This window comes from Mesoplodon densirostris, chromosome 3 (genome assembly GCF_025265405.1).
Source record: "Mesoplodon densirostris isolate mMesDen1 chromosome 3, mMesDen1 primary haplotype, whole genome shotgun sequence".
Taxonomy (NCBI): Eukaryota; Metazoa; Chordata; class Mammalia; order Artiodactyla; family Ziphiidae; genus Mesoplodon; species Mesoplodon densirostris.
The window spans coordinates 178,520,145-178,533,030 of NC_082663.1; positions in this window are offsets into that span (position 1 = coordinate 178,520,145).

A 12,886-nucleotide genomic window follows, 5' to 3' on the forward strand; every position below is an offset into this window, starting at 1 on the left:
GTTTTAGAAATCTTTCCCAATCACACGGTGTCGCATCCTGTGGGTTTACCATGCGTGATTTAACTGTACTAACATTCCCTTAAACGTGCAGAGTAGGGCCCCATGGCATGGGCGGCACGCATTATTGCTTTAAAGGTGTACATTTGCTCACCCAACCTCACCAATCCTCTCAGCCGCAAGTGTCCAGCCTTTTGTCTCATCCAGGTGTGGGTGTACATGGCGTCAATCCAGGTTGCATCAGAGCCCCTGAACGAATTGTGTAAGAATTTCACTGTTTTTGTGATTTGGTTTTGAAATTTATTTTTATAATGGGTTTGAGATGATTTTCACTGCCGTGTTTATGCCAATCTAGGAACACTTGAATCCCTTACGGAGACATATCAGTATATAGGTTTTAAGATTTTTACTAGTCAGATATATTCCTCTGCGCGGGATAGGGGGTGCTGAGTCCAGTTCACTGAGCAAGGAGTAGGTCTTGTCTATTACATAGTTGGCTTATGAAAAGGTACCTGTGTTAATATCAAACTCTGATTTTATGTATCAACCCACCTCACCTTTCCCCTTGAGCAGGCATAGGAGTGTTTTCTGAATGTGAGACTCTGTTCTGATTTCTACTTTAGTTCATGTGTAGCCTTTTTACATTCCCTTCGTAAGTGATATCTTAGGATAAGTTTCTTTTTCTGTGTGACTTATTTCACTTAGAATCATCATACCTATATCCACCCATTATGCTGCTACTGGCCTTATGACATTGATTTCATGGCTGAGTGATATTCCATCGTACAAAGTACCACAACTTTTAAATCTTTTTTTTTGTCTTTTCTGTGATATTTGAGGTGTTCTGAAGTCAAGGTGCTTGTAAACAGTGCAGCCCTTAACTTTGGGGTGGCTGTGTCTTATTGATTTTCAGGTTTCCCAAGGTATACGTCCATGGGTGAAAGTGCCCTAGGCTCTGTAGCTGAGATGTTTAGTTGTTTTTCGGAAACACCATGCACTTCTCCGGAGTGGCTGCTGGCAATTTTCCTCCCTCCCATCTGCATAAGAAGGGTCCCTGTTCTCCTCGGCCTGTCCTGCTTTTCTGGATTTTACAATTTTTTCGGATGTCCGTTTTGACTGGTGGGAAGTGAGACTTCTTTTTAGTGTGTACTTGCATTGCCCGCTTGTTGGTTGTCCTCATAGTGTTTATGTGTTTTTTCCTCAGTATGTTCTGGAAAACACTTAAATGCCCTCTTTGGAAGAGTGCATCATTGTGGAAGCTCTGCCGATTTTCATGTGCTTTAAAGGCAATTCCAATCTACATCTTGAAGTCTGTTTCCTGGAATTCTGCCTGTCTTTCAAGTCCTCCTGTTAGCCTACCCTCAACAGATTTGTGGATGATAGGTGCCATTTATAACTCTGCCAGTTTCTGAATTGTTGTGCTCCGTGAGCTCCATTTGTCAACACACATTTTTGTGAGCTGGCCGAAAACCACAGGATTGCTTCAGGCCCTATTCTGGTTCTGGGGTAGCCGGCTGAGACTTTGGTCAATTCCTCTTCCTGATGGGAAATTAGAGTGACTTGTGCCCGTCCAAATGCCTACAGCTTGGCTCTCATTGGTTCCCCCACTTCCCTTTCATGCTCCGCACAATTTGCAAACTTTGTGAAACAGGAGTTTAACGGCACTGACTCCCCAAGTTGTGAGATTGAGAATAAAGCACCTGGAATGTCAAACCCGAGCACCAGGAGAGGAAAATTGAGGAGTGTTTTACAAACTTTTCCCGATCACAAGGTTTCCCATCCTGTGGGTTTGAATGCATGATTTAATTCTACTAAAATTCCCTTAAACCATGAGAGTTGGGAACCATGGAACGGGTGGCACGCATTATTGCTTTAAAGGTGTACATTTGCTCACCCAACCTCACCAATCCTCTCAGCCCCAAGTGTCCAGCCTTTTGTCTTTTCCAGGTGTGGGTGTGGATGGGGTCAATCCAGGTTGCATCAGAGCCCCTGAATGAATTGTGTAAGAATTTCACTGTTTTAGTGTTTTGTTTTTGAAATTTATTTATATACTGGGTTTGAGATGATTTTCAGTGCCGTGTTTATGCCGCTCTCGGCACACTTGATTTCCTTACGGAGACATATCAGTACGTAGGTTTTAAGATTCTTACTAGTCAGATATATTCCTCTGCGCGGAATAGGGGGTGTTGAGTGCATTTCACTGAGCAAAGTGTAGGTCTTGTCTATTACATATTTGGTTTATGGAACGGTACCTGTGCTAATATGAAACTCTGGTTTTATGCATCACCCCACCTCACCCTTCCCCTTAAGCAGGCATAGGAGTGTTTTCTAGATGTGAGACTCTGTTTTGTTTTCTACTTTAGTTCATGTGTAGCCTTTTTACATTCCCTTCAAAAGTGATATCTTAGGATAAGTTTCTTTTTCTGTGTGACTTATTTCACTTAGAATCATCGTACCTCTATCCACCCATTATGCTGCTACTGGCCTTATGACATTGATTTCATGGCTGAGGGATATTCCATGGTACGAAAGTACCACTACTTCTTTATCCATTTTTGTCTTTCCTGCAATATTTGAGGTGTTCTGAGGTCGAGGTGCTTGTAAACCGTGCAGCCGTTAAATTTGGGGTGGCTGTGTGTCTTTGATTTTCAGGTTTTCCAACGTATACATCCATGAGTGAAAGTGCCCTAGGCTCTGTAGCTGAGTTGTTTAGTTGTTTTGGGGAAACACCAGGCAGTTCTATGGAGTGAGTGTCTGCTGGCAATTTTCCTCCCTACCATCTTCGTAAGAACGCTCCCTTTTCTCCACTGCCTGTCCTGCTTTTCTGGTTTGTACAATGTTTTCGGATGTCCCTTTTGACCGGTGGGAAGTGAGACTTCTTTTTAGTGCGTATTTGCATTTCCCGCTTGCTTGGTTGGCCACAAAGCGTGTATGCGTTTTTTCCTCAATATGTTCTGGAAAACTCGCATACGCCCTCATGGCCAACGGCCTCATTGTGGAAGTTCTGCCGATTTTCATGTGCTTTAAAGGCGATTCCAATCTACCTCTTGAAGCCTGTTTCCTGGAATTCTGCCTGGCTTTCAAGTCCTCCTGGTTGCCTTCCCTCAACAGATTTTTGGATGATAGTTGTCCTTTATAACTGCAAGTTTCTGAATTGTTGTGCCCATGAGCTCCACTGGTCAACACAAATTTTTGTGAGCTGGCCGCAAAACCGCAGGATTGCTTCAGGCCCTATCCTGGTTTTGGGGGTCGCAGGCTGAGACTTTGGTTCATTCTTCTTCCTGCCAGGAAAATAGAGTGACATGTGCCCGTCCAAATGGCTACAGCTTGGCTCTCATTGGTTCCTCCTCTTCCCTTTCATCCTGCACACAAGTTGCAAACTGTGAGAAACAGGCGGTTAAAGGTACTGACTCCCCAAGTGGGGAGATTGAGAGTAATGAGCCTGGAATGTCGAACCCGAGCACCCGGAGTGGAAAATTGAGGAGCGTTTTAGAAATCTTTCCCGATCACACGGTGTCGCATCCTGTGGGTTTCCCATGCGTGATTTAATTGTACTAACATTCCCTTAAACGTGCAGAGTAGGGCCCCATGGCATGGGCGGCACGCATTATTGCTTTAAAGGTGTACATTTGCTCACCCAACCTCACCAATCCTCTCAGCCGCAAGTGTCCAGCCTTTTGTCTCATCCAGGTGTGGCTGTACATGTGGTCAATCCAGGTTGCATCAGAGCCCCTGAACGAATTGTGTAAGAATTTCACTGTTTTTGTGATTTGGTTTTGAAATTTATTTTTATAATGGGTTTGAGATGATTTTCACTGCCGTGTTTATGCCAATCTAGGAACACTTGAATCCCTTATGGAGCCATATCAGTATATAGGTTTTAAGATTTTTACTTGTCAGATATATTCCTCTGCACGGGATAGGGGGTGCTGAGTCCAGTTCACTGAGCAAGGGGTAGGTCTTGTGAATTACATAGTTGGCTTATGAAAAGGTACCTGTGTTAATATCAAACTCTGATTTTATGCATCAACCCACCTCACCTTTCCCCTTGAGCAGGCATAGGAGTGTTTTCTGAATGTGAGACTCTGTTCTGATTTCTACTTTAGTCCATGTGTAGCCTTTTTACATTCCCTTCATAAGTGATATCTTAGGATAAGTTTCTTTTTCTGTGTGACTTATTTCACTTAGAATCATTGTACCTATATCCACCCATTATGCTGCTACTGGCCTTATGACATTGATTTCATGGCTGAGGGATATTCCATCGTACAAAAGTACCACAACTTTTAAATCTTTTTTTTTTGTATTTTCTGCGATATTTGAGGTGTTCTGAAGTCGAGGTGCTTGTAAACAGAGCAGCCCTTAACTTTGGGGTGGCTGTGTCTTGTTGATTTTCAGGTTTCCCAAGGTATACGTCCATGAGTGAAAGTGCCCTAGGCTCTGTAGCTGAGATGTTTAGTTGTTTTTGGGAAACACCATGCACTTCTCCGGAGTGGCTGCTGGCAATTTTCCTCCCTCCCATCTGCATAAGAAGGGTCCCTGTTCTCCTCGGCCTGTCCTGCTTTTCTGGATTTTACAATTTTTTCGGATGTCCGTTTTGACTGGTGGGAAGTGAGACTTCTTTTTAGTGTGTACTTGCATTGCCCGCTTGTTGGTTGTCCACATAGTGTTTATGTGTTTTTTCCTCAGTATGTTCTGGAAAACACTTAAATGCCCTCTTTGGAAGAGTGCATCATTGTGGAAGCTCTGCCGATTTTCATGTGCTTTAAAGGCAATTCCAATCTACATCTTGAAGTCTGTTTCCTGGAATTCTGCCTGTCTTTCAAGTCCTCCTGTTGGCCTACCCTCAACAGATTTGTGGATGATAGGTGCCCTTTATAACTCTGCCAGTTTCTGAATTGTTGTGCTCCATGAGCTCCATTTGTCAACACACATTTTTGTGAGCTGGCCGAAAACCACAGGATTGCTTCAGGCCCTATTCTGGTTCTGGGGCAGCAGGCTGAGACTTTGGTCAATTCCTCTTCCTGATGGGAAATTAGAGTGACTTGTGCCCGTCCAAATGCCTACAGCTTGGCTCTCATTGGTTCCCCCACTTCCCTTTCATGCTCCGCACAATTTGCAAACTTTGTGAAACAGGAGTTTAACGGCACTGACTCCCCAAGTTGTGAGATTGAGAATAAAGCACCTGGAATGTCAAACCCGAGCACCAGGAGAGGAAAATTGAGGAGCGTTTTACAAACTTTTCCCGATCACAAGGTTTCCCATCCTGTGGGTTTGAATGCATGATTTAATTCTACTAAAATTCCCTTAAACCATGAGAGTTGGGAACCATGGAACGGGTGGCACGCATTATTGCTTTAAAGGTGTACATTTGCTCACCCAACCTCACCAATCCTCTCAGCCCCAAGTGTCCAGCCTTTTGTCTTTTCCAGGTGTGGGTGTGGATGGGGTCAATCCAGGTTGCATCAGAGCCCCTGAATGAATTGTGTAAGAATTTCACTGTTTTAGTGTTTTGTTTTTGAAATTTATTTATATACTAGGTTTGAGATGATTTTCACTGCCGTGTTTATGCCGCTCTCGGCACACTTGATTTCCTTACGGAAACATATCAGTACATAGGTTTTAAGATTCTTACTAATCAGATATATTCCTCTGAGCGGAATAGGGGGTGTTGAGTCCATTTCACTGAGCAAAGTGTAGGTCTTGTCTATTACATATTTGGTTTATGGAACGGTACCTGTGCTAATATCAAACTCTGGTTTTATGCATCACCCCACCTCACCTTTCCCCTTAAGCAGGCATAGGAGTGTTTTCTAAATGTGAGACTCTGTTTTGTTTTCTACTTTAGTTCATGTGTAGCCTTTTTACATTCCCTTCATAAGTGATATCTTAGGACAAGTTTCTTTTTCTGTGTGACTTATTTCACGTCGAATCATCGTACCTATATCCACCCATTATGCTGCTACTGGCCTTATGACATTGATTTCATGGCTGAGGGATATTCCATGGTACGAAAGTACCACTACTTCTTTATCCATTTTTGTCTTTCCTGCAATATTTGAGGTGTTCTGAGGTCGAGGTGCTTGTAAACCGTGCAGCCGTTAAATTTGGGGTGGCTGTGTGTCTTTGATTTTCAGGTTTTCCAACGTATACATCCATGAGTGAAAGTGCCCTAGGCTCTGTAGCTGAGTTGTTTAGTTGTTTTGGGGAAACACCAGGCAGTTCTATGGAGTGAGTGTCTGCTGGCAATTTTCCTCCCTACCATCTTCGTAAGAACGCTCCCTTTTCTCCACTGCCTGTCCTGCTTTTCTGGTTTGTACAATGTTTTCGGATGTCCCTTTTGACCGGTGGGAAGTGAGACTTCTTTTTAGTGCGTATTTGCATTTCCCGCTTGCTTGGTTGGCCACAAAGCGTGTATGCGTTTTTTCCTCAATATGTTCTGGAAAACTCGCATACGCCCTCATGGCCAACGGCCTCATTGTGGAAGTTCTGCCGATTTTCATGTGCTTTAAAGGCGATTCCAATCTACCTCTTGAAGCCTGTTTCCTGGAATTCTGCCTGGCTTTCAAGTCCTCCTGGTTTCCTTCCCTCAACAGATTTTTGGATGATAGTTGTCCTTTATAACTGCAAGTTTCTGAATTGTTGTGCCCATGAGCTCCACTTGTCAACACAAATTTTTGTGAGCTGGCCGCAAAACCGCAGGATTGCTTCAGGCTCTATCCTGGTTTTGGGGGCGGCAGGCTGAGACTTTGGTTCATTCTTCTTCCTGCCAGGAAAATAGAGTGACAGGTGCCCGTCCAAATGCCTACAGCTTGGCTCTCATTGGTTCCTCCTCTTCCCTTTCATCCTGCACACAAGTTGCAAACTGTGAGAAACAGGCGGTTAAAGGCACTGACTCGCCAAGTGGGGAGATTGAGAGTAATGAGCCTGGAATGTCGAACCCGAGCACCAGGAGAGGAAAATTGAGGAGCGTTTTAGAAATCTTTCCCGATCACACGGTGTCGCATCCTGTGGGTTTCCCATGCGTGATTTAACTGTACTAACATTCCCTTAAACGTGCAGAGTAGGGCCCCATGGCATGGGCGGCACGCATTATTGCTTTAAAGGTGTACATTTGCTCACCCAACCTCACCAATCCTCTCAGCCGCAAGTGTCCAGCCTTTTGTCTCATCCAGGTGTGGGTGTAGATGGGGTCAATCCAGGTTGCATCAGAGCCCCTGAACGAATTGTGTAAGAATTTCACTGTTTTTGTGATTTGGTTTTGAAATTTATTTTTATAATGGGTTTGAGATGATTTTCACTGCCGTGTTTATGCCAATCTAGGAACACTTGAATCCCTTACGGAGACATATCAGTATATAGGTTTTAAGATTTTTTACTAGTCAGATATATTCCTCTGCGCGGGATAGGGGGTGCTGAGTCCAGTTCACTGAGCAAGGAGTAGGTCTTGTCTATTACATAGTTGGCTTATGAAAAGGTACCTGTGTTAATATCAAACTCTGATTTTATGTATCAACCCACCTCACCTTTCCCCTTGAGCAGGCATAGGAGTGTTTTCTGAATGTGAGACTCTGTTCTGATTTCTACTTTAGTTCATGTGTAGCCTTTTTACATTCCCTTCATAAGTGATATCTTAGGATAAGTTTCTTTTTCTGTGTGACTTATTTCACTTAGAATCATCATACCTATATCCACCCATTATGCTGCTACTGGCCTTATGACATTGATTTCATGGCTGAGTGATATTCCATCGTACAAAGTACCACAACTTTTAAATCTTTTTTTTTTGTCTTTTCTGCGATATTTGAGGTGTTCTGAAGTCAAGGTGCTTGTAAACAGTGCAGACCTTAACTTTGGGGTGGCTGTGTCTTATTGATTTTCAGGTTTCCCAAGGTATACGTCCATGGGTGAAAGTGCCCTAGGCTCTGTAGCTGAGATGTTTAGTTGTTTTTCGGAAACACCATGCACTTCTCCGGAGTGGCTGCTGGCAATTTTCCTCCCTCCCATCTGCATAAGAAGGGTCCCTGTTCTCCTCGGCCTGTCCTGCTTTTCTGGATTTTACAATTTTTTCGGATGTCCGTTTTGACTGGTGGGAAGTGAGACTTCTTTTTAGTGTGTACTTGCATTGCCCGCTTGTTGGTTGTCCACATAGTGTTTATGTGTTTTTTCCTCAGTATGTTCTGGAAAACACTTAAATGCCCTCTTTGGAAGAGTGCATCATTGTGGAAGCTCTGCCGATTTTCATGTGCTTTAAAGGCAATTCCAATCTACATCTTGAAGTCTGTTTCCTGGAATTCTGCCTGTCTTTCAAGTCCTCCTGTTAGCCTACCCTCAACAGATTTGTGGATGATAGGTGCCCTTTATAACTCTGCCAGTTTCTGAATTGTTGTGCTCCGTGAGCTCCATTTGTCAACACACAGTTTTGTGAGCTGGCCGAAAACCGCAGGATTGCTTCAGGCCCTATTCTGGTTCTGGGGCGGCAGGCTGAGACTTTGGTCAATTCCTCTTCCTGATGGGAAATTAGAGTGACTTGTGCCCGTCCAAATGCCTACAGCTTGGCTCTCATTGGTTCCCCCACTTCCCTTTCATGCTCCGCACAATTTGCAAACTTTGTGAAACAGGAGTTTAACGGCACTGACTCCCCAAGTTGTGATTTTGAGTATAAAGCACCTGGAATGTCAAACCCGAGCACCAGGAGAGGAAAATTGAGGAGCGTTTTACAAACCTTTCCCGATCACAAGGTTTCCCATCCTGTGGGTTTGAATGCATGATTTAATTCTACTAAAATTCCCTTAAACCATGAGAGTTGGGAACCATGGAACGGGTGGCACGCATTATTGCTTTAAAGGTGTACATTTGCTCACCCAACCTCACCAATCCTCTCAGCCCCAAGTGTCCAGCCTTTTGTCTTTTCCAGGTGTGGGTGTGGATGGGGTCAATCCAGGTTGCATCAGAGCCCCTGAATGAATTGTGTAAGAATTTCACTGTTTTAGTGTTTTGTTTTTGAAATTTATTTATATACTGGGTTTGAGATGATTTTCAGTGCCGTGTTTATGCCGCTCTCGGCACACTTGATTTCCTTACGGAGACATATCAGTACGTAGGTTTTAAGATTCTTACTAGTCAGATATATTCCTCTGCGCGGAATAGGGGGTGTTGAGTGCATTTCACTGAGCAAAGTGTAGGTCTTGTCTATTACATATTTGGTTTATGGAACGGTACCTGTGCTAATATCAAACTCTGGTTTTATGCATCACCCCACCTCACCCTTCCCCTTAAGCAGGCATAGGAGTGTTTTCTAGATGTGAGACTCTGTTTTGTTTTCTACTTTAGTTCATGTGTAGCCTTTTTACATTCCCTTCAAAAGTGATATCTTAGGATAAGTTTCTTTTTCTGTGTGACTTATTTCACTTAGAATCATCGTACCTCTATCCACCCATTATGCTGCTACTGGCCTTATGACATTGATTTCATGGCTGAGGGATATTCCATGGTACGAAAGTACCACTACTTCTTTATCCATTTTTGTCTTTCCTGCAATATTTGAGGTGTTCTGAGGTCGAGGTGCTTGTAAACCGTGCAGCCGTTAAATTTGGGGTGGCTGTGTGTCTTTGATTTTCAGGTTTTCCAACGTATACATCCATGAGTGAAAGTGCCCTAGGCTCTGTAGCTGAGTTGTTTAGTTGTTTTGGGGAAACACCAGGCAGTTCTATGGAGTGAGTGTCTGCTGGCAATTTTCCTCCCTACCATCTTCGTAAGAACGCTCCCTTTTCTCCACTGCCTGTCCTGCTTTTCTGGTTTGTACAATGTTTTCGGATGTCCCTTTTGACCGGTGGGAAGTGAGACTTCTTTTTAGTGCGTATTTGCATTTCCCGCTTGCTTGGTTGGCCACAAAGCGTGTATGCGTTTTTTCCTCAATATGTTCTGGAAAACTCGCATACGCCCTCATGGCCAACGGCCTCATTGTGGAAGTTCTGCCGATTTTCATGTGCTTTAAAGGCGATTCCAATCTACCTCTTGAAGCCTGTTTCCTGGAATTCTGCCTGGCTTTCAAGTCCTCCTGGTTGCCTTCCCTCAACAGATTTTTGGATGATAGTTGTCCTTTATAACTGCAAGTTTCTGAATTGTTGTGCCCATGAGCTCCACTGGTCAACACAAATTTTTGTGAGCTGGCCGCAAAACCGCAGGATTGCTTCAGGCCCTATCCTGGTTTTGGGGGTCGCAGGCTGAGACTTTGGTTCATTCTTCTTCCTGCCAGGAAAATAGAGTGACATGTGCCCGTCCAAATGGCTACAGCTTGGCTCTCATTGGTTCCTCCTCTTCCCTTTCATCCTGCACACAAGTTGCAAACTGTGAGAAACAGGCGGTTAAAGGTACTGACTCCCCAAGTGGGGAGATTGAGAGTAATGAGCCTGGAATGTCGAACCCGAGCACCCGGAGTGGAAAATTGAGGAGCGTTTTAGAAATCTTTCCCGATCACACGGTGTCGCATCCTGTGGGTTTCCCATGCGTGATTTAATTGTACTAACATTCCCTTAAACGTGCAGAGTAGGGCCCCATGGCATGGGCGGCACGCATTATTGCTTTAAAGGTGTACATTTGCTCACCCAACCTCACCAATCCTCTCAGCCGCAAGTGTCCAGCCTTTTGTCTCATCCAGGTGTGGCTGTACATGTGGTCAATCCAGGTTGCATCAGAGCCCCTGAACGAATTGTGTAAGAATTTCACTGTTTTTGTGATTTGGTTTTGAAATTTATTTTTATAATGGGTTTGAGATGATTTTCACTGCCGTGTTTATGCCAATCTAGGAACACTTGAATCCCTTATGGAGCCATATCAGTATATAGGTTTTAAGATTTTTACTTGTCAGATATATTCCTCTGCACGGGATAGGGGGTGCTGAGTCCAGTTCACTGAGCAAGGGGTAGGTCTTGTGAATTACATAGTTGGCTTATGAAAAGGTACCTGTGTTAATATCAAACTCTGATTTTATGCATCAACCCACCTCACCTTTCCCCTTGAGCAGGCATAGGAGTGTTTTCTGAATGTGAGACTCTGTTCTGATTTCTACTTTAGTCCATGTGTAGCCTTTTTACATTCCCTTCATAAGTGATATCTTAGGATAAGTTTCTTTTTCTGTGTGACTTATTTCACTTAGAATCATTGTACCTATATCCACCCATTATGCTGCTACTGGCCTTATGACATTGATTTCATGGCTGAGGGATATTCCATCGTACAAAAGTACCACAACTTTTAAATCTTTTTTTTTTGTATTTTCTGCGATATTTGAGGTGTTCTGAAGTCGAGGTGCTTGTAAACAGAGCAGCCCTTAACTTTGGGGTGGCTGTGTCTTGTTGATTTTCAGGTTTCCCAAGGTATACGTCCATGAGTGAAAGTGCCCTAGGCTCTGTAGCTGAGATGTTTAGTTGTTTTTGGGAAACACCATGCACTTCTCCGGAGTGGCTGCTGGCAATTTTCCTCCCTCCCATCTGCATAAGAAGGGTCCCTGTTCTCCTCGGCCTGTCCTGCTTTTCTGGATTTTACAATTTTTTCGGATGTCCGTTTTGACTGGTGGGAAGTGAGACTTCTTTTTAGTGTGTACTTGCATTGCCCGCTTGTTGGTTGTCCACATAGTGTTTATGTGTTTTTTCCTCAGTATGTTCTGGAAAACACTTAAATGCCCTCTTTGGAAGAGTGCATCATTGTGGAAGCTCTGCCGATTTTCATGTGCTTTAAAGGCAATTCCAATCTACATCTTGAAGTCTGTTTCCTGGAATTCTGCCTGTCTTTCAAGTCCTCCTGTTAGCCTACCCTCAACAGATTTGTGGATGATAGGTGCCCTTTATAACTCTGCCAGTTTCTGAATTGTTGTGCTCCGTGAGCTCCATTTGTCAACACACATTTTTGTGAGCTGGCCGAAAACCACAGGATTGCTTCAGGCCCTATTCTGGTTCTGGGGCAGCAGGCTGAGACTTTGGTCAATTCCTCTTCCTGATGGGAAATTAGAGTGACTTGTGCCCGTCCAAATGCCTACAGCTTGGCTCTCATTGGTTCCCCCACTTCCCTTTCATGCTCCGCACAATTTGCAAACTTTGTGAAACAGGAGTTTAACGGCACTGACTCCCCAAGTTGTGAGATTGAGAATAAAGCACCTGGAATGTCAAACCCGAGCACCAGGAGAGGAAAATTGAGGAGCGTTTTACAAACTTTTCCCGATCACAAGGTTTCCCATCCTGTGGGTTTGAATGCATGATTTAATTCTACTAAAATTCCCTTAAACCATGAGAGTTGGGAACCATGGAACGGGTGGCACGCATTATTGCTTTAAAGGTGTACATTTGCTCACCCAACCTCACCAATCCTCTCAGCCCCAAGTGTCCAGCCTTTTGTCTTTTCCAGGTGTGGGTGTGGATGGGGTCAATCCAGGTTGCATCAGAGCCCCTGAATGAATTGTGTAAGAATTTCACTGTTTTAGTGTTTTGTTTTTGAAATTTATTTATATACTAGGTTTGAGATGATTTTCAGTGCCGTGTTTATGCCGCTCTCGGCACACTTGATTTCCTTACGGAAACATATCAGTACATAGGTTTTAAGATTCTTACTAATCAGATATATTCCTCTGAGCGGAATAGGGGGTGTTGAGTCCATTTCACTGAGCAAAGTGTAGGTCTTGTCTATTACATATTTGGTTTATGGAACGGTACCTGTGCTAATATCAAACTCTGGTTTTATGCATCACCCCACCTCACCTTTCCCCTTAAGCAGGCATAGGAGTGTTTTCTAAATGTGAGACTCTGTTTTGTTTTCTACTTTAGTTCATGTGTAGCCTTTTTACATTCCCTTCATAAGTGATATCTTAGGACAAGTTTCTTTTTCTGTGTGACTT